This window comes from Microtus oregoni, unplaced genomic scaffold (assembly GCF_018167655.1).
Source record: "Microtus oregoni isolate MIOR12 unplaced genomic scaffold, Mior012 000009F_ref0000495, whole genome shotgun sequence".
NCBI classification, from domain to species: Eukaryota; Metazoa; Chordata; class Mammalia; order Rodentia; family Cricetidae; genus Microtus; species Microtus oregoni.
Window position 1 is genome coordinate 51,662,651 of NW_024543068.1, and position 23,698 is coordinate 51,686,348.

The window sequence follows — 23,698 nt, forward strand, 5'->3', positions numbered from 1 at the left end:
GAAAAGGAAAGAATCCATCTGTAGTTGTCACCCAGAAACAGAGGAAACAAGATGAGAATGTTTTGCTGATGAAGGTACCAAGCCATATGTTAGTGGCTAGCATAGACAAGAATAATGAGCTAATTTAAGATGTAAGATTTAATAAATAAGAAGCCTGAGCTTTATTATATTAAATATAATATTTATTATTATTAGCCAACCAGTTTATAATTAATGTACACCTTGTGTATTTCTTTGGGACTGAACGGCTGTGGGCCTGGGCAGGACAGAAATCTCTGTCAACACATCCATGGCTAGGTTTCATGATAAGCCTCTGGCATATAGAAAACTTTTATGCTTACAGATAGCAGTTAGGCTTTGACAGAGTCAGGAACAGCTTAACTATCCTACAGAAACTAGCTCATAGAAAAGTAGAATGTAATTAATGTCAGATACTTGAAGTGAGCTCATCCAAGTTTGGAATATTGATGGTTCCTAAGTTTTCAATTATATTTCAGTTTATTTTGTTCTTCTTTGAAAAAGCACATACACTAAAAAAAAAGAATTGGCACCAAGCAACTTTGTTCTGGAAAGTCAATGAAGAGTTCGCAGGGAATTTCACACTGCCCGTCGGTGATGACCTTCAAAAGCCCGTCGGTGATGACCTTCAAATACAACTGAAAAACACTATGAAGAATTCGGCACTAAACATTTAGACCCAAAGTTTGATCACTTTCAAGAACAGTTTTTTTCTCTTTCATTTACTTTTAAAAGTGTGTTTCCTATCTGGAGACTGCCAAAAAGACTGTAATCATTATCAAATATATTTCAGCTTACTAAGATATCTCAGCTTCTCACTAGTTTAAATCTTCAGAAGACTATCCTTAAATAAGATCATTTCTAATCGTTTGTTAGTACTAATAATATTTTTGGATGACAAAGATAAAGTACATTATGTACTAGTAATAAAATTTTTAGCTACACCAGTCAGGTTTCTAAACCATGGGATATCGAAGTGATTTTAATGATCATGGTTAGCATATATGAATGATAAAATAATGCATAGCGTGTATCTGAGGAAGTTCAGTAGAGTTGTTCCTAGGAGACATGCTTCAATATTCAAAGTTTGTCATTTTAGTGGGAAGGTGATGGAGAAGCTGCAGCACCATGAGCGGAGTTCTGCTGAGCATCCAGCAAAGTAAGCACAGCCCTCCCAGAAAGCAATTACCAGGCTTAAAATATTACACAGCACTGCACTAGCGCTTTTTAGCTATGAAAATGATTAAGCTTGTTGGATTGTGCTGGTGATTTTATTCCAAGGTCATCTATTTCTCTGAAGGAAGTGGTCCAGGTCTTAAGCACACTCAAATGCATTTTTTAAGAATTGTTTCAAACAACATCAGTTTTCTAATGAAAAATATTACCTATTTAATGATTCATGTGCCTTAAGACCTTATATTCAACATCATATAAAATATTTTTGTCTAATACATGTTTATATGTGTTATATATTTTATTTATTTCTTTAAATGAAAATGCTTCTTAAAGTTTTCTGAAAGTAGGACATTATTTTTTTCAAAATCATTTACTAAATATTGATGAATGTAATAAGAAACTCTAAATACATATAAATTATCAAACCATAAATTAAATAACCTACATATGGATCCCTTATGAATTATATTTTCTCTTCTGCTTTTAATACAATATAGAACTAACTCAGGCTGTTTACTCCTTTGAGAATCATCTTTATAAATAATACTGAAAGGGCACAGGAAATATAACTTCTTAGAATAAATAAAGGAGCACTCTGGGATGAAGTACAGCTCACTTGTATTACTCTCCTGACTTTAACCCACAAGAAAAAAATGAAACAAAACAAAAATAAGAATATATCCTTTAACGGTTGTTTAATTATAAATTAAGTATGTGACAAAACAATAAAATTACAAGTTCAGCCATAGATTCAACAATGGATGTTCTAGTCTTCTTCAAGAAGACTTGCTACTAAGTTCATATTCTGTACATGATGCGGTTACAGAACAATGAGGTTTAGAGTCAGAGGGCCTGGATCAGTATATACTTAGCTTCTAACATCTCTCCACATAACTGATCTTACTTCCTGTATCTCTGAGCTACCTAAGAGACTCCTGGAGGAATGGCACACTGGTGTATGAACATTATGAAATCCTTTATGGACACAGAAGCAGCATCGGTGGTACATACTTTCTACCTACCTTTTGCTCAACTTGAGCGTGTCACATTAGGCTCACTTCACAGACCTATCTGAATTAGCTCTGGCTCTATGTTCTTCCCAGTCCTTTCTCCTCCTTCTTGCTAATTCTCACCATCATCTTACTTTTCATGAGCAAATTTCCCTCCTTCAGTTTCTCCAATTATGCATTCACTCTTTCTGGAGATTGAAGACAAGTTAAATTTCTCTTATAACTATAGTGCAAGGAGAATAGGACCCTCAGTCACAGGTTTCAAAAAGTAGCATAGCCCCTTTCATGTATTTAATGCCTGAGACATGTTACTAAATTCTTTGTTCCCTGCTTCCTTGCATGGATGCAAATTTCAAATTCCTCAGGGACGACGATGACATAAAACAGTTCCCCAATGGCATTTGGGAGAAGAAACCCTCATGCTTGTTTGTGTTGGAGATAAAGATAGAACATCTTTATCAAACTGTACGGATAGCCCTTCTGGATATTATAATCTAAATGTTGCCAAAATTCTTACAAATAGATGTGAAGAATTATACCCCACCACGACAGAGTCTAAAATAACCAAGTCTGCAAGGATGAGCCGAGTGCCAAAGAGAATATTACCTGCAAAGAAAAAGCCAAAAAAAAAAAAAGGAAACAAAATGTATTTCTCATTACAATGAATGGAGAAAAATCTAAACAACAGATACAGTACATAGAAAATAAAACTTAAAGCAGCATTGTTTTATAGAGCACTTGAGAGATTTTGAGATCCTGTGTTCCATAAAATAAATCATTAAATTTTAAATATTTTTGTTTATGGCTTTGATTGGTTAGATTTAATTGTTGGTTGATTGATTGACTGAGACCAAGTTTCTCTATAAATTTCAGACTGACCAGGAAGTTAAATTATTTCTGCCTTAGTCTCCTCAAGTGCAAGAATTACTTATGCATGCCACCATACCCAGATATTTCTTTTTAATTTTAAATTTTGAATGTTTTCTTTTCTATTATAATTCATTTGCTAGAATTTTACAATGAAGTGTCCATCCTTTTGTATAGGAGATATCATTTTTGAGGAAAATATTGAAGCTTTTATGACATATCACAGCATTATTAGTGTTTGTATTTAAATATATTAACTCATAACATGCTTTCAGTTATGGGCTATTTATACATTGTGTGGAGATATGTTTGCTGTGAAGGTGAACAGCCAATAACTGGGAAAGAGGTATAGATGGGACTTCTAGAATTGAGAGAAAGTAGGAGTAGAGAACCAAGGTGCAGGGGAGACACCAATGAGACTTGGAGGGAGTCAGACCTACAGAATGAAAGAAAAGGGAAAAGCCACATGGTAAAAAAAATATTAATAGAAATAGGTTAATTTAAATTATAAGAATTTCTTAGGAACAAACCTAAGCTATTGGCCAAATTTCCTTAGTTAATAATAAGTCTCTGTTTTTAGGAAACTGTTAAAAGTCTCATTATAAGTCAGTTATAAGGCTAATTATTTGGGATCTGGTTGGTGGGACAGAGAATGACTTTTAGAGTTTTCCTTCTAAAAACAAAGAATCATTTCTTGGTAGGACTATTGGTTGTTTCCCTGCTTTGGAAGCTTGCATAATACCTTCTAGTACTTGGAAAGCTAGTCCTCAGTGGGGAGCCTCTCAGGTCAGACCTAGCTCAGGGTTCTCTGCGCTGTGTTTGAAATGTGTAGTCTCCTTAGCTTTAGGGGCTTATCTTCCACCTCTTTCAGAGAACCAAGGGCAATAGGAATAGCTTGCAATGTTTGGAATCTCCTTTGTCTATTTCTCTGTTCCAAAACTAACTTATCCTTTCAAGTAATTATATAGTGTATGTGTGTGTGTGTGTGTGTGTGTGTGTGTATGTATATATAGTGTGTGTTTATGCTATATTGCTCTATATTTATAGTGTGTGTGCATTAGGACATATATAGATAGAACTAATCAATAATAAGGGAGATATTAATCACTAATATCCAACCATCTAATATATCTAGTATATGATTCAGAAGATATTATCTGTTCATAATTCTTGACTTTAAGATTTCTCCTATAGGAAATTTTCTTCTTTTATTATCTTAAATATTGAAACTTAACTGCCATGTAGCATTTCCTTAGTATTTATTACCCTTTTCCTTGTGTTGTCATTCACATCTATGAATTCTGCTCTCACCAAGGTGAAAAACCCTCCATACATTGCTGGATGCTATTGTCTCACTGCCTGTTCAAGAGTGCATTCCAGCTGGCAGACTTCATCTATCCAGCTAGTAGACGCTCCACATGAGGTGTCCTCTCCAGACTCCTCCTCTGCTCATTCTATCTCGTTGCTTTCTGAAATTTGCATTGCCATGCACTTGAACAATACTTACCAACAGTCAAGTAAATTAAAATGAATAAAATGGGAATTAATAAATCAATGCCTCACAAAGTAATTTTGAGTTTTGCTCAAGATAACCACCCAATCACCTGCAAAAATATATTTTCTTGTTTCTCTAATAATTGTAAGCCTGGTAAATACTAGCAAATCTGATCTTGTTCTAATAAAATTTCTTTTGTTTTAAGCTTACAAAATAATTGTCTATATTTATGGGGTAGAATTTCATGTGTCAAATGCTTCAATGGGGAAAATGCCTCACTTCATGTGCCTACCACATTCTCTGGGATGAGACTATTTGAAATGCACCCTTTAAGAAATGTTGTAGTATTCAACACATTGCTTTTCATTGTCGTCCCTCCACTGTGCAATGGAGCAGCCAAAACTGCTTCCCAGTTGCCAGAGGCTCAACCTGGAGAGCCACAAAAGGGAAGTAGAGAAGCCAGCCTTAGGTACCAAGATCACAGGCTAAGTTCATTACTGATTTGTGACTTCTCATTACTTTTTGAGACATGCTAACATGCCTAGGTTTTTGTTATACCACTGCCACCTAGAATGTAGATCAACTGTGAAATATTACTATTATTTCTCATGAATGTTTTCAATGTTGGAAAACACTTTAGAAACATATATATCACTCATGCATCAGATTCTTATCAGGCATTTAATGAGGTCCACACTGCTAATATCTTATGAAAATATTACCATAATCCTTACGCTACTTGGCATATATGAGTAGATGTAAACCTAGATTTTATGACACAGATGTTAACTACTTATTATTGAAATAAAATTTCATATTCATTCAATTATTTTTTGGACATTTAACCTTTGGAAGTTTCAATCGTGATGCATGAGGATTAATTTTCTTTTTTTTAAAAAAAAGATATTATGGAGACAGGAGTGAGACTCTCAAGAATCTGAGCCTCACTAAGCTCTTTGCAAAGCAAAGGGCAGAGTGATGGGTAAGTAGATACAAAATCAAACCTTTGTAATTCATTAACTCATTTCTAGATTTTATATATCCTATAATTGGCCATGAGTCCAATCACACTGATTTCTGCATAAGTATACCATGTTATAAAATGCTACGTTGAAACTGAAAAGTCATGTGATATAGAGTAAAAATAACCAGCAAATATTGTACTGGATGCCAATAGCATCTATCTGCCTGCCCACGCTCACAATCATGGTTATAAATGACTGCAGTATTTTGCTATTGAGCCCAGAAGCAGCTCCAGAATCCCTCCCACACAGCTCTTCAGGTAAACACTAACAGATGATTGATGTCAATATAAGTGATGAAACCCACTGATCAATACTTACTTTGCAGAATGTAACTGCCAGCAGTGTTCAGCCACAAGATATTGTGCTCTTGATGCCCAGTGCAACTCCTGACTTAGCAGTGGAGCTACGTAAATGTTGGCTGAGTGAATAGTACAATCTGTGAGTGGAAATGTGCACAGCATAGATGCATTGCAGTTGCACAGCAGAGTTGCACATCACAGATGCATTACAGTTGCACAGCAGAGTTGCACATCCCAGATGCATTACAGTTGCACAGCACAGTTACATTACAATTACACAGCACATTTGAACAGCACAATTGCATTACCATTACAACTTCTGGAAAAAATCAAGTTGCCACAAAAATTCTGAAATTGCAACTTCCTAATCTCCTTGATGTTAGATAGCTTTAGGATTGTGTCCTTTGAGGTTCTCTTTTCTAAGATGCTATTCTGGTCTTGCTCATGGCTCTCTGGAAAGGATGCCTGATTTCTCAAATATTTACATTTTTGTGAAACAAATATCTACCTGAAAAGCTTGCCCTACTTAAGAATGTGAGCCATCATGAAACAGGTAATAATTTTACATTTTATTTCATAGTTATGAGCAAGAACATTAGTATTTATTGGCTAGTTTACTGACATAATAATGTATTAATTCCAATGTAGAAGTTATAACTAATCAAATGGCTTAATCATGTCCAAAAAAAAAAGAATAAAAGAAATGAGAACTGAATGACAAGAAAAACATTTTAGCTAAGAATCAGGCTCTTCCAAAGTGGTCAGTAACTGTGAAGAATTTATATTTCTCTGTGGGGGAGGTGGAGGGGTGCAGTGTGTATTTTTGTGAATATGCTTGGAACGCAGGGGAGATATGCTGAGGTGTTCTTGGGGAGTTATGTGTGTGGTATGAGGTATATGTGGTGTGCGTAGGTAGGGTTGAGTGTGTGTGTGTGTGTGTGTGTGTGTGTGTGTGTATTCATGGCAGGATGCATGTGGTTTTCAGTGGCAACTTTCTAGAGATGGTTCTTTCCTTCTACCAGTTCCAGGCATGGAACTAGGTTGTCAGGCTTGCAGGACCCACTGAGCTATCCCATTGGTCCTTGTTTGATAAGAACTCTGGTACATGAAGGATTATGGTCAGCATCCCTTTCCTTTATTGCAGTAGCTGTTCATTCAAACACTCTCTCAATGAGGCCCAAGGTTACTTGTTCAACAGGTGCAAGGAAAATAGAAATTTTTCAAATTGGATCTTTTTTTTTTCCCATTTGGTTTTTGAAACAGGGTTTCAGTGTGTAGCTTTGGAGCCTGTCTGGAACTTGCCTTAGAGATAAAGCTGTCCTCTAACTCACAGAGGTCTGTCTGCCTCTGCCTCCTGGGTGCTAGGACTGAAGGTTTGCGCCACCACAACCCAGTCACATTAATTCTTAATCTAGATAATAGCCTATTTAGTAACACCATATAATTCCCTAATTATTGGTTCATAATTGAAGTATTGCCTAGTTTATTGACATCAGTAAGTATTAATTCTAATGTAGAAGTTATAACTATGCAAATCGCTGAAACATGTCCAAAAAAGAATAAAAGAAATGAGAACCGAATGTCAAGAAAAACGTTTTAGCTGAGAAGCAGGCTCTTCCAAAGTGGCCAGTAACTATGAAGGATTTATATTTCTGTTTGTCTGTGTGTGGGGGGCTACATTTTGTATTTTTGTGTGTATGCTGGGAATGTAGGGGGACATGGTTTCATTCCCTATTTGTCAATCTCAATGAAAATGAACGAGGCAGGAAAACAGAAAGAATGATAAATTGGAATATCAGCCAGCTATATAGCATATAATAGAAAGTCAAACAACTTAAAAAAATATTTTTAATGGTATACCTATTTTTGATGGGGAGGGATTCCTTTTTTAGGTTATTTTGGGGGGGTGGTAGGTACTAGAATTTGAATCTAGGATACACATGCTAGGCCAGCACAATTCCACTAGTGCGTTGTATCCAAAATCTCCTTTTAAAAAGATAATATCTTAAAATTTTGATATAATGTCTTATGTAGGCTTTCTTTAGACTTATGGCCTCAGCCACCCAAGTAGCTGGGATGACAGACCTGTGCATTAAGTCTGGTGTCCAAGCAGGATTTTGATACTTAAAGGGTTACATGGAAGGAAAAAATATAAAAATAACCAACCTAATAAAATTATCTTTAAATTTTTCTTAATATATAACTATATTTACCTAATATACATATTGTCACATAAAATATTTTGTTATGAATTATATGCCTATACAACAATTTACAGTTAACTTTCAATTCCAATATTTCTAGCCAGGTTCCATTATCTTCCAACATATAGATACACTATTAAAATATATGTAAATTGAGTGTCAACTATTTAAATATTCTTAATTTATTTTAAAGAAATAATATGTATAATTCAGTAATTGTTTATATACTATTGTGAACAACTTTTAATAAATAATTGCACAATTTATTCTAAATATGAAATAATAATTTTATCTATCAAGAATAAGGCATTAGGTAGATGATTGAATTGGTAAATTACTTGCTAAGGATCTGACTTCAATGCCTATCACCCACAAAAAAATAATTGGCATGATAGTTCACACATGTAGTCTTAGAGCTGGGAAAGCAAAGACAGATGATCCCTTCCATATGTCAGCTAGGCTGTCAGTCAAACCACGGAGCACAAGGTTTAGGGAGAGATTCTCTTGCAAAATTTAACATGAGGTCTGAGGAAATGGGTCAATCAAAAAGTGCCTGCCGTGTAAGCATGAAGGCCCACCCGCATTTGCATCACCAGCTCCCTGGTGAAAACCTAGTGTGCATGTCTGCTGCATCTCAGGCTCTTTGGTTGCCTCAGACTTCTCTTTACTCAGGATTTACTAGGCCACAATTGACCTCACTTATTCAAGTAGACTTACATTTACCATAATAAAAGTCTCTGGAGAGAAGCTAGTTAATAATTTAGCAAGTGAGACAGTAAAGAGTCCATATTTTGATTTAAGCTCATTAAGATAAATAATAATAAATAAGTACCAGTGAGGAGGCTCAGTAGTAAAAATGCTTAAAACCAAGTCTGATAAGTCAGTTCAATCCCCAGATCTTACATCATGAGAAAACACGGACCTCCTGAAGTGATGCAGCAATTCTCTGAATTCCACGCACATGCAGAGGTACGCACACATGCACACACACACAAACCAGAAACTAAGTAAATAATATAATAACATGCATTTTCATTCTTATAGAGTAGAATAATCACAGGTGAATAAACCATGAGTAAAGCATGAAAATATCAATTTTTCTGTGTACAAAACCTCACAATGGGATTATATTAATAAAGTATATTGTTTTATACTGTGCTGTAAGTTATAATATAAGTGGGTTTCTATATAAAACACGCAGACAATGGAATAGCTAATAGGCTGCCTATCCACAGAGAAATTGATGAAAGTAGAGAAATATTGCTACAAAACTTGAATTCATCTGAAATATTTCTTTTTTTAATTCAGTAGCTACTCCCAAAGTAACAAGTGTAGCAGAATTTATTGTACCTTGTGCTTCAAGGCAGTGCTCTCTAGCCCCCCACATAGATTTATTATTAGATGCTTTGCGAAGCCTTGGATGACACAGTCCCTTGCATGTACATTTTAAAGTTGTTTTTCCAAAGGAGCTGGAAAAAAACAGCTTTGCAATATTTTACCTTACACAATTCCTTTTTCTCTTTCCCGATTTTTAAGGGAAGGAAGAGGATAATAATCCCAATGATTAGATTATTTTTTTTTTTGCATAAGCCTGCAGAATCTTTAGAGAGTATGGGGCTTTTCTTCTCGTAGAAAGCCATAATGAAGCCTGGTGCTAGAGGTGCACACCCTTAATCACCATACTTAGGAGGCAGACATAGGTGGATCCCTGGGTTTCAGGAGAGCCATGGTTACACAGGAAAACCCTGTCTTGAAAAACAAACCAACTAAAATGAAAACACACACAAAAGAAAGAAAGGATGAAAGAAAAAGAAAATGATAGTCATTTCCTTAGGCTGAACTGTGACATGGGATAAGATTAAAATGAATTTGCTAAAAGACAGATATTACGTATTTAGTATAAGATATCACAAACAAACAAACAAACGAAAAACCAAGTAGACTGCCTGCAGACACTCTACTTTCTCTGTGTTCCCCTAAGCCCCATCCCTCAGCCTCCTCCTTAGTGCTGTCTCAGAACACCTGCTGCAGCCTCCCTTCTCCTCTGCCTACAACTCCTTTGGCTCACACAGACTGTCCTCTCCTAACCTCCCTCCTCCCACTGGTCCCTGCAATCCAGCCACAAACATCAGCAGTCTTTCCTTTTGAACACAACAGCCTTCATGTTCTCTTAAAATCCACAGAAGAAGCAGAAATCAAGGGGGGAAAAACATGCATGCAACAAAAACGAACCCAGATATTAACACCTAAACCTATAACCATCCCAAACCCAGATGCCTAGTCACAAGCATAAGAACACAATCAATGACAGTCAGGGCAATACAATGTATCTTCACTAGAGCTCAGCCATCCTACCGCAGTAGGCCCTGAATATTCCAAGGAGGCTGAACCACAAGAAAAAGACTTTAAAAGCAACTGTATGTCGATGATAGAGGTCCTTAAAGAGGAAATGAATAAATACCTTAAAGAAATCAAGGAAAACTGGGCAGTGGTGGTGCACACCTTTATTCCCAGCACTGAAGAGGCAGAGACAGGTGCATCTCAGAGAGTTCAAGGCCAGCCTTGTCTACAAAGCAAGTTCCAGGACAAGCTCCAAAGCTACAGAAAAATCCTGTCTTAAAAAAAACAACAGAGAGAAAAAGAGAGAGAGAGAGAGAGAGAAATCAAGGAAAACACAAACAATTGGAAGTAATGAATAAATTCATTTTTTAAAAAGCCAAGCAAAAACAAAGACTTGAGTTGAATGAAATGCTCCAAGACCAGAAACAGAAACATAAAAAAAAAAAACCCTCAGAGTGAGGGAATTCTGGAGATGAAAAATTTATGAGTTCAAACAGGAACTACAGAAGCAAACTTCAACCACATAACACATAAGATGGAAGAGGTAATCTCAGGCATTGAATGTATGAGAGAAGAAATAGATGCTTCAGAAAAAGAAAATGTTAAATCTAAAAAGTTCCTGACACATATCATCCAGGAAATGTGGGACACTATGAAAGGACAAAAGCTAAGAATAAAAGTAATAGAAGAAGGAGAAGAATCCCCACTCAAATGCCCTGAAAACATTTGCAACAAAATTATAGAAGAAAACTTTCCTAACCTAAGGTAGGACATTCCCATAAAGGTACAAGAAACTTCCAGAACCCCAAAATGATTGGACGCAAAAAAAAAGCCCCCTACCACATAGTAATTGAAACACTAAACATACAGAAACCATGAAAGAACATTAAAAGCTGAAAAGGGGGAAAGACTAAGAGAACATTGAAAGGCAGACTTGTGAGAATTACACCTCACCTCAGTGGATCCTTGAAAAGCCAGAAGAGCCTGGAAAGATGTACTACAGATTCTAAGCCACAGATTACCACCAGAATCTGTTCAGGAGAAAACTTTCAGTCACCGTAGATGTGAAAGAATCAGATATTTCATGATGAAGTAAAATTTAACAATATCCACAACCGAGCTTTAGAGAAATTGTTAGGAGAAAAATTCCAACTTAAGGTTAGCTATGCCCATGAATACATGGGAAACAAGTAATACCATACCAGCAAAACAAAAGGAAGGAAAAGACCATTAATACCACCACCACCACCACCATTAGTACCACAACTAACAACAGCAACAAAATAACAGAAATCAGCTAGCATTGTTTATTGAGATCTCTCAGCATCAATGCTCTCAACTCCGCAATAAAAAGACACAGCCTAAAAGAATGGTTGAAGAAACAGGATACATCCTTCCATGGAACACGTGTCAACATCCAGGAGAGATGTCACCTGACGGTAAAGGGTTAGAAAAAAGATATATCAAGCAAATGGACCTATGAGACAAGCTGACTGTAGCCATTTTAATATCTAAGAAAACAGACTTCAAATGCAAACTAGTCAAAGTGCACAGGGAAGGACATTACATGTTCATCAAGGTAAAAAAAAAAAAAGTTCACCGATGTAAAATTTCAAACCTTAACATCTATGCCCTAAACTCATGGCATCTACTTTTGTAAAAGAAACATTATTACAGCTTAAATCACATTTTGGCCTCCCCACCCAATAGCGGGAGGCCTCAGTTGATGGGAGAATTTGCACTGAGCTGCACCTGGTCTGGCTGCAGACTTCTAGCATCTAGCCTTCCATACACCTCTTGTTGAGCAGTAAACTTGGGTTTCTCTTGTTGTCCTCTATGTGAATCTTGCCTGAGAGATTATTAAAGGTATAAAACCTATGCAAAGCATGGTTGGTAAAAATCCTGCACACTGTGATATTTCTTAAATGAGAATTTGCATTTGGATTTGTCCCTTTGAAAGTTTCCTGGGGAGGTTTGGGGGATGCGAAATCAACTTGCTAGGGGTATAAATTGGAAAATAACAAAGAAGCCAGGGGCTAACAGATAGCATCTCAGTGCTGGGTCTTTGTCCCCAAAAGGCTGAGTCCTCCTGCAGCCAGGAAAGGCTAGTTTATTGTTAAGGTGCCTCTGTGTCTTTCCACAGACCAGAGTGAAACCACACCCATTTCACAATATACAGTCCCCTACTTTCTCCCATGAACAGTCAGACAAAACTAAACCAAGCAATAATGAAGCTAACCGACATTATAAAGAAAACAGACCTAACAGATATTTACAGAACATTTCACCCAAACAAAACAAAAGTATCTTCTTTTCAGCACCTAGAACTTGCTCCAAAACTGACCACATACATAGATATTAAGCAAGTTTCAACAGACGCAAGAAAACTGATATATCTCTGTGCATCATGTAAGTTCACCACAGATTAAAGACGGATATCAACAACAGAAAGTTTACAAACTCATGGAAATTGAACAACTCTCTCCTAAATAACAAATAGGCTAAGGAAGCAATTAAAGACTTTCTAGAATTCAATGAGAGTGAAAACAAAGCATACCCACATTTAAGGGACACAAGAAAAGTGATGCTGAAAGGAAACTACATAGCACTAAGTGATTACATTAAAAAACTGGAGACATCTCACACCACCTACTTTACAGCACAGCTGAAATCTCTAGAACAAAAAGAAGTAAACAAGAGGTACATTCTCCAAGAAAGGTAGATTACAGGACATAATCAAACCGAAGGCCTAGATCAAACCATATTGGAAAATCTAAAGGAAATGGATAATTACCTCTACAGTTACCACTTATGAAAATTAAATCAATTTAAACAGTTTAAATAAACATATAACCCCTAGTGAAATGGAAAAAGCACTAGAGTCTACCAAGCAAAGAGAGCCCAGGGCTAGATAGTATTTGAACAGAATTATACCAGACTTTCAAAGAAGAATTATAATCAATTCTACTCCAATTATTCCACAAAATAGAAACACAAGGAACATTTCACCAGGGAACTCCAACAGCTGTTAAAAACTTTCAGTGTAGTAGTGGGATCCAAGTTTAACTCAAAAAATTAGTAACTCTCCTAAATGTAAATGACAAATGGAATGAGAAAGAAATTAGTGAAAAAACAATTCTCACAATAGCCTCAAATGATATAAAATATCTTGGAAGAAGTCTAATCAAGTACATGAAAGACTTGTATGACATAAACTTCAAGTCTTTGAAGAAAGAAATTGAAGAAGATACCAGAGATGGATATAGATCATAGATCAGTAGAATAACATAATAAGAATGACCATCATAACAAAAGAAACTTACAGATTCAGTAAAATCCCCATGAAAATCCCGACACAACTTTTTATAGACCTTGAAAGGATAAATCTCAACTTCATATGGAGGAATAAAAACCTACAATAGCTAAAAGCAATTCTGAATAATAAGAGTGAGAGGTGTCACCTACAACCCCTAATTTCAAATAGTACTACAGAGTTATAGCAATGAAAAAAAAAACATGGTACTGGCATAAAAACAAACAAGCCGATCAATGAAATCAAACCGAAAACCAGGCATAATAAACACATATGGATACCTGATTTTCTACAAAGATGCCAAAATTGTGCAATGGAAAAAAAGCACCCTTAACTGGTACTGGTCAAAGTGGATGTTTATGCATAGAAGACTGCATCCATATTGATCAACCTGCACAAGACTCAAGGAAAAGTAGCTCGAAGACCTCAACATAAAGGCATATACACTAAATCTGATAGGTGAAAAAGTGAGGATTAGTCTTGAATGCATTGGCACAGGAGACAACTTCCTGTACAGAACTTAGATATCATAGACTCTGAGAACAGCAATTTCTAAATGGGGCCTCATGAAATTGTAAGTCTTTTGGAAGGCAAGAAACTGACAATCAGACAAAATGTCGTCCTACAGAATGATTTTTATCAACTCCACATCCAACAAAAGACTAATATCCAAAACATATTTTTAAAAAAATCTCAAGAAACTAGGCATCAACAAACCAAATAATCCAATTAAAAATGGTTACAGATCTCAACAGAGGATTAGCAACAGAGGAATCTAGAATGACTGAGAAACACTTAAAGAAATGCTCATCATTCTTATCAAGGAAATGCAAATCAAAATGACTTTGAGATTCCATACTACCTAAACATTTGTCATTACAGGTAAGATCAATAAGACAAGTGAAAGCTCATTCTGGGAGGATGTGGTGCAGGGGAACACTCTTCCACTGTTGGTGGGAAGGCAAGCTTGGACAGCCACTATGGAAATCAATACAGAGGTTCTTCAGAAAGATGGGAAGTGATCTAACTCAGGGCCCAGTTATACCACTCTGGTGCATATAACAAATTTGCTCCATTCTACTATAAGGACACTTGCTCAATCATGTTCATTGTAGCTTTATTCATAGTAGCCAGAAACTGGAAACAACCTAGATGTTCCTCAACAGAAGAATGGATAAACAAAATATGGTACATTTACACAAGAGTATTACTCAGTGTTGAAAAAATAATATCATAAAATTTGTTGGCAAATAGATAGAACCAGAGAAATTTCCAGAGAAAATCATCATGAATGAAATAACCCAGACCCAGAGAGACAAATTTCATATGTATTCACTTATATGTGGGTATGAGCCATTAAGTATATTATAAACAGGCTACAATCCATTGACCCTCAGGTTAGGTAAAGAGATGGGGTCCTTGGGGATACATGAATCTCCCTGTAAGAGGGAGATAGAATAGAGTGTATGGGTAGACTGAGATCAGGTGTGGACAGGAGTGGATAGTATTGGGTTAAGGGGGAGATGGGAAAATAAAATAAAAAACATATTGTAACAATGACTTGATTGACATCATATAAAGGGGTGCAAATATGAAAAATTAAGTTACCTCTACAAGCTTCATGTACAGTAAACTTGAACACTATTTGTCATAGATATGTTATGTGCAGTGAGAATCAGTAAAGATGTGAAGAAAGACCACTCAAGACCCTTGACTATTTTTCAACACAGCACAAAACCTCAAAAAGTTTTATTTACTAAGTGGAAAGTGAGCAGATAAATGGGCACTGCCTCCCTTGTTTGCTAACCCAAGCATAAACAGATCGTCTGGTAACTGCCTGAGTAGAGCCTTCTATAGCATCCTTCTAGATGGTCAAACACTATCTCCTGTTTTCAAAAGAGAAGGATTGCTTTTTATGTCTGATCAGAGATTAAAATCTAGAATTTTTGATAGAAATCATCATGACTTTCTCAGTTCATAGGTGTCCACATACTACCTATATGAATCATATTAATCTGCCATGATTGGTCAAATAAAAATTATACTGTCAAATAGCATTTAATATAACTTATATATTCAAATTTATTCACTTATTTATTAGTTGATTAAAGTAAATAACATGAAATAATTAAAACCACCATCACCCCAGTTGGTTAACAGTTGAAAGCAAACATCTTTTGAAATCATATGAATTCATTTTTTTTCCTGCATGCCAAGTATGTTCAATTCACATGAGTCCTTTGAAGAGGTCAGGTAAGGGTAAATAAGAACTTTTTCCTGCTAATATACCAGAAGCATCTGTTGAGTAAATAATAAATGTTATATAACTACTTTGGCCTTAGTTTGGCTCAGGCAAGTGAAACTTGAATTCAATCAACTCTCTTTAACTGTTTACCTTCCCAGGTCTCAGATCTCAATGCTTCCTGCCTAGCTGCACCTACTTAGTGTTAGTTTGATATTTCACGCAGAATGCTTCCAGTTCAAATAAACAGAATTTCCTTGCCTTCCCATTTTTTTTTCATTTTTCTAAATGATATTAAGGCCATATCATTCACCTTATTGTCTTTAAATGACATGACTTTCTAGTTGTCTCCTCAAACAGTACACAAAGTTTTTGCACAATTGTTAGTCCACTGAGCCTATTGGATTTGCAGTAGAAATATTTGTAAATTTTCAAGGAAAATAAATCACAATTTATAAACCTAAATATATTTTATTCTTTTAATTTTTGTTTAATTATTTTACATGCTGTTTTCAGGTTTCCCTCCACCCTCTCCTCCCATTCCTTTCCCAAGCTCCCCACTGCCCTCCCTGAATCCACTCCTCTTCAGGTTCTGTTAAGAAAGAGGAGCAGGCCTCCAATGGGGCCCAACATATGGTGGCGTCTTAAGTTTTGAAAAGACTAAGCACATCCCCTTGCAGTAAGGCTGAACAAGAGAATCCAGGATGAGGTAGGATCCCAAGAACCAACCAAAGCATTAGGACAGCCTCTGTTCCCATTGCTAGGAATCACACAAGTAGATGAAACTATACAACTGCCACATATATGTAGAGGTTCTAGGTCAGTCCCATGAAGGCTCCATGCTTGCTAGTTTAGATTCTCTGAGTTCCTATGAGCTAGGTTAGTTGTTTTTATAGGTTTTCTTGTGGTGTCTTTGACTTCTCTGGCTCCTACAGTCTTTCCTCCCCTGTCTTTAGCAGGGTTTCCCAAGCTTGACCTACTATTTGGCTGTGGAGCTGCATGTTTCCATCAGTGACTTGATAAGTCTTTCTGATGGCAATTGGGGTAGTCATCAATATGATCACAGGAGATGTCCAGTTCAGTCTCTAACTTTATTCAGAATTACATTTTCATGCACTGCGTTCCATTTAACCATACAATAGTCATCAAATTTCATGTTTAGAAAAGAACTCATCAGTGTTTGCAATTTCCCTTTTCTATTTTATGTGCAAAGAACTGTACTTAGGACTACAAAAATACTTACAAATAAATTTGTTAGTTTTAGGCTAATATACTCACATATAAAGAATCAACGAGACCAAAGTTAATTTTAAAGTTCTTTGCTAGCTAAAACTGCTAAGGAAGTTTCAGAACTGTGTGTCATATTCCAAGGAGGCTTATGTGATAGCCAGCTATAATTTGGAATTTGAACAATTCTACTGTCTTATTTTAAGTGCAATTTCCTTTTCCAATTCTCTGGGCAGTCACACTAACTTCACACTGCCATTGCTGCTGTACATGGCTTGTCTGATTTGCATGGTAGTAGTTTATAATGTATATGTATGCTTTGTTTTGACAAGTTCCCAGAGAACCAAGCTCGTAGCAGATGCTTAACACATATGTTTATTCGCCAGGCTCGCTGTACAATTTAAAGCTTTCCTAGGAAATGATTAAATGATTCTCCATAGTGCAGAGTTCTCCTGACAACATTCTCTTGAGGCTTTTGGAAATATTGCTTGTAGGATTAAATCATCCTTGGGAAAAATTAAATCAAACTCCTAGCTTTTAGGGGCTAATTTCCATTTTGTATATTTTCCATCATAATATTTTTATGTGAGTCTCTGTTCAAAACAGAATTTGTATTTGTAACAAAATTTGTAGAGAATGGCAATAGATTTTCATTCTAACTAACTTGAAACTTGTGATTACCCCAAAACAGGAAGGGAAATAATAAATTGTTGATAAAATAGCAATGGGTATACACAAATAAAGACAGTCAAAAAACTGTGTAAATCTGAAATTTGCAAGAAAAAAAGCCATGCTAATAACAACTCAAACTGCCCCAAATTTCCATTTCTACCTTTTGTCTTTATTGCCTTTTTTCATAAATGGGATATAGAGTAAAATCATTTACTTTTTATTAATCTCACTTGTAAAGGCTCTGATGTCCACCCCTTAGCCCTCAAAGCCTTTCAGTCACCAACCTCTGTATTGTGCTGAAGTATTCTTAGGTTGCTAGAACATCTTTAAGCACTAGTCCTTCTTGGGGCATAAAATGTTCTATTAGCAGATATTCATGATTTTCATGGTGTGATCTATTAAAATATTTTATAAACTACATTTGATTCCCTGTTATTGAACCAATGAATCTCACATGGGCTAGTAAAGGGATGCCAGTCAAAAGAGCCCACACAATTCTATTACCTGGCAAAACCAACTTGATTCTAGTTTAAATGCTGTAAATCATTATAGCTTTGTGCTTTAAAGTCCAATCAGTTATTTGATGATAATAAATTAAAATCCAGTGGCCTCACATTACCAGACAGAAAAAAAATGCCACGCACATTCTGGATATACTGTTTCAACAAAACAGTAGTGCATATGAAATGATAGCCCACCACTGTGAGTGATGGTATTTTTCGTTATTCCTAAAGAATTGCAAATAAAAATGTTCTGTGTTAATATTTTTTTAAAATATCCATCAGCTAAAATGTAGAGTCTCTTCTCTATTTGGCTGGCATGTCTATGTTGTTTGACAAAGCTTATCTATTGAAATAACATGACATGAAATGTATTCTGCATCCGGAAACGGATATAGTAAAGTAGGTATTGCATGGTAGAGCTAGATTTCTCCTTGTTTACATCACTTCATATGAGATATTGTCCCCATACTTGAGCATTTACTTTTTTCTTTCAAGCGCTTTAAATATTTTATGTCTTAGCATGTTAGAATCTCGTAAATTTGTATGTCTTATGTAAATATTTGTATATTTGATATGCTTTAGTCATACTGGCACTTTTTTCAATATCTGTAATAAGTAATATATAAAACTTAAACATTCGTCCAATGATGTCACGTATGTGTGTCAAAAAACTGGGCAACTATTATTTTATGAAATAAAATGTCTATATTAATGGTGCCTATAGTTGGAAAGAAATTCAAGTATAATATCCAATTTTTCTCAACAGTAAATTAATTCTACTGAAATACTCACACTGTATAAAACATTTATATGTTGAGTTGAAATCCTTACAGATGAAATAACTCACAAGGCACTCAAAATAATAATGCAAGCTGGCTGTACATCTGATCCTTGCTTTCTCGTACAAAAGGATTCAATTTTTCTGCAATTTCATTTGATGAATAATTATCTACTTTATCGTGTAAATAATTCAGATTCTTTGGTCACTGATATGGCTGATGGTTAAAGTCACTTGCCACAAATCCTGATGACTTGAGCTTGGTCTCTAGGACATAAGTGGTGGAAGGAGAGAGTCAGCTCTTGCAAGTTGTCCTCTGACCTCCCTATATGTGCCGTGGGAGTTGTGTGCCAACACATTGGTACACACACACACACACACACACACACACACACACATTCATAAGAGTAAAACATTTCTAGAGAAAATGCCAAGAGCCTTCATATTACTTGATAATTCCCAGTTGCGTAAGTCACCAGTCTTGTTTGTTTCTGTTTCAATATTTATGTTTCTATGAATCCTCTTGAGAGTTCATCTTGCGAAAGAAATTTCCAGAAAGAGCTGCATCTTATAATGAGCCTTATACATGGCTGGTTACCTGATTGTTGACATCGAGCTTCAATCTTTGGTGCTCAGATCAGGCCGTCACTTCAATTTTCTTATAACTCTTAAGACTTGCTTTGTGTCCTAATATGTGGCTGATTTTGGAGAAAGTTCCATGAGCTGCTGAGAAGAAAAGCTATTTTTAGCAATTGTTTACAATGTTCTATAGATGTCCATAAGGTTGGTTTGATTGATGTCATTTTTTAACTCAAGTGTTTCTCTGCTTACTTTTGTCTGGATAATCTTTCTATTAGCAACACTGTATTGAAGTCACACTATTTCTGTGTGAGGGTTAATATGTCATTTTAGCTTAATAGTGTTTCTTTTATGAACTTCAGCACACTTGAAATTGGTGGGTGAACAGAATTATAACATTCTCTTGATTGATTTTTCCTTTAATGGGTATGAGGTTTCTTTCCCTCTCTCTTCAGATTCATCTTTGTTTGAAGTCTTTTTTTTCTCAGAGATTAAAATAGCTATCCCTGCTTGCTTGATCTCATTTTTTTTGGAATACCCTTTTCTATCCTTTACCCTAATGCAATATATGTCGTTGATTGTGGGGTATGTATTTTGGGTGCAGCAGAAAGATGGATCCTGATTTCTAATTTAATCTGTTAGCCTGTATCTTTTGTGTGTGTGTGAATTGGTTGACCAAAGCAAAATGGACTCCATAGTTTGGTGGGTTTTTTTAATTCTGATATGTTTTTAATCTTAGAGATCTTTTTGTTTATTTGTTTCTATTTTGATTTCCATTGTGTGTGTGTGTGTGTTTAAGAGAGGGAGAAAGAAAGCAAAGACAGAGTTGGATAGGTATGGATGTAACAGGTTTTGATGAAAGCGGAGATATAATCAAAATATATTTTATGAAAGAAAATTTAAATCAAAAAATAAGCATAAGAATAATTTCAACTATTCAATGAAAAACCTGTCAAAATAAAGTTCTTGCAGTTTCTAGAGAGTAGACAGGCAGCTCAGTGTACAAACAAGAAAATCATAGACATTTATTAGAGTTTGAAAACAGGCCAGTGGATCTCTGGGTGTGACTTCCGTCTAGTACTGGCTGCTGAACAGCAGATACTGCCCGGAGATGTTCCCATATTCTAGGGATATGGATCCTGACCCACTTCTAAATTACTATTGATCTCTTGTGCCAAAGTCTGATGGAGGAGTGGGTTAACTGGTAGAAAAGTGAACATGAAAAAGATGTCAATCATTTTCTGAGAGAATTGTAAATGATTTATTTCTAAAAGAAAATCAAATAACTCCCGGGTTATGTGTATAGTGTGTGTGTGTGTGTTCTACATTGTTCAAAGTTCAGAATCCACTCCCTTGTGTTACATTCACCACTCCTATGTCTTGTGGCCAATTTGACTCTGTTTCCTAAAACTTAAACTCACACATTCTAATTTAATGTTAATCTTTGCTGACTGATTGATACCTTATTTTATTAAATGAGTAGGGGAGGGGAAAAAAGAACCCAATTTCCCAGTGAACTGAATTTATCTTATATATTTGAAATGCAGGTTTTCTTTTGTATTTAGATTTAGGGCTGGGGACATATGGGGTGGGCACACAGCAGCCACAGGGCCCATGTCCAAGTCAGAGGACAGTTTGCAAGCTTTGTCCCCACTCTTTCACCATATGGGGAGTGGCATCAACCTCGAATCAAGCAGCTTTCTGACTCCTTCACCAGATGCTCTTTGAAATCTACATAACTGGGCGTGTCCCAAGCAAGAGATTTTGATGATCTCAAGTTGTGTGACTTCTTAGAGAGAGAAGTATAGTTGAATAAATAGAATGTGGATATCATTCTCAGTCTTGAGAGAGATGGAGAAAGAGTGAGGATGAATGACTGATGAGGCTCTGAAAAGATTCATATTCTCTACAGACTCATATTCTCTAAAGATTTATATTCTACGGAAGGACTAAATCTTCCTCTCAAAATAGCAGTTATAAGAGGATGTTGGTAGAGCAGGCTTGGATAAAAGGGAATATTTCTATTTTAAATTCCTTTTTTTATATTGCACATAAAATATGGACCTTATGTATCTGATCTGGTTGAATGATAATGGCTGAAGTTTTTTATTTCTCAAATGTATTTAGTTTTTATGTCTGTGGGGGTTGTGGAGAAGCAGGATGTGCATACCTCAGTCCTCATGGAAGAGGTCACAGGACATCTTACAGGAAGCAGTTCTCTCCTTGTAATGCCTGTGTTCAGGGGCTCACTCAGATCAGCAGCTTTGGTGGCAAGCCCCTGCTGAGGTATCTTACCAGCCCTGACAATTTATGAAGAGTGGAAGGATTAAGTGGAAGATAGCCAGGAATGTAGCTCAGTGGTGTACCCCTCACCTGACAGGCCTACAGCCTGGGGTTTCATGCCCAGCACCTCAGCACATGAAAATTAAATGTCTTATTAGGAGCATAAAAACAGGTTTTCTTGGGGGAAGATATTGTTAGAGTGGAATGTTTCGATTGTAATCCCAATTTAAGATGCTTTATAAGAAACATATTTCTCATTCCCACTTTCTGACTCTGCCCAATCTCTTTTGCACTCAGTACCTGGCTTAAGAGAAAAGATTGCTTATCTGTTCTACATACCAGTAATGTTATGACAGATCCTATCATTGCCTTCTGTGGACAGCACATCAGATTCTTACGTCCCATTAAGACCCGCAGAATTATCCATCTTTTCTGATAACCACACTAGCAAAGGAAGAAGCAAAGCTTGTGCTTGGATGGCCATGGACTTCAGCGTGTTCTTTATCCCCAGGGAGTCAATAAGCCATGAATAAACAGAAAGCCATGTCACGCTGACCTCCCTTACCGTAGAACTTCTCACTCGGCTTCTTAAAAGATCTGTGCTTAGGCTGCCCTGCTTCCTGGACGGAGATAAATAGGTTCTGTGACAGCCTGACTTTTTCTGAGGCAGCACTCAATTCATCACCCTGCTCCTGAAGCACATTCTCCAAATCCGGACAATAACATCTCGAAACTTTCAGAGGGGAAAAATAAACCCTCATCTCAGGATCTGTAAATTATCGAGAATAGCCATGAATAAAATGAGGATGAATCCGGATTCATGCTTTCAGAACAACCTTGGGAAAAAAGGCAGTTCATGCCCTTAAGGCCATTGTTCAGGAGAACTCAGACTAGAGGAAATTAGGCAGAAAACAGAAAAGATATTAAATATTCCTCTCTGTGCCATTTTAAAGAATTCAATTATTGAGTATCTCTGCACAGAACAGTATGAAGCCGGTAGTTCACCACCTGTCCTAAAACGCTTTCTTGTAATTATGGAAAATTGAGAGGAAAAAAAAAACACAAGGACATGGAACAGAAAATCAGTGACATTTGAGACAAAAAGACTTAGTAAGAAAACCCTTAGGAGTTTCAGGGAGCCCAGTACAAAAACCTTCAGCCCTCTTCAGTGTGGAAGAATCCTATCCTGAAAGGACCTGTCGCTAAGAAAGATGTAGTTCAGGTCACTTGATATCCCTTGACCAAAGTAGAATCCAAACCTATCTGTGTGGGAAGGGAAAGAGTAGCTGCAGGTGTGGGAAGGAGCACTCAGCTGTCAGGCAATCACCATTCTCAACCATGAATAACTGCTACTACATAGAGCATCTCTTCTACTCAGGGAACTCCGGGACCAGTGAGCACTGCAGGCACACTAACGTTTATTATGGAACTGATAAACCATATGCCAACAGGCATCAAACTACAACAGCAGCATCTAGATTTGGGGGTGGAAAACGTTAACAAAAAATCTTTTCTGAAGGAGGGAGAGAGAGAGAGAGAGAGAAAGAGAGAGAGAGAGAGAGAGAGAGAGAGAGAGAAAGAAAGAGAGAGAGAGGGAGAGAAGAGCTATTCCTGGAAACAGAAAAGAATTTAGATGGAAGAGGCTGTGTTGTGAGGAAAGTCGTCCA

The 23,698-nt window shown here is 36.4% G+C and overlaps 1 protein-coding gene across 9 annotated transcripts in view; it reads right to left on the bottom strand.

Annotated features, from left to right (window-relative positions):
* Positions 1-23,698, bottom strand: part of Dgkb (diacylglycerol kinase beta) — a 600,883-nt gene that overhangs the window by 558,578 nt on the left and 18,607 nt on the right. For 5 of the 9 annotated variants that reach the window (XM_041658352.1, XM_041658358.1, XM_041658357.1 and 2 more), the window contains exon 2: positions 19,768-19,892. The exons of 2 other annotated variants lie outside the window; for them this stretch is intronic. The gene's annotated coding sequence lies outside the window, so the exon portion shown is untranslated. Of the gene's footprint in view, positions 1-19,767; positions 19,896-23,698 lie in introns of all 9 variants that reach the window. 2 more of the 9 variants (XM_041658353.1, XM_041658350.1) reach the window with 1 other exon arrangement.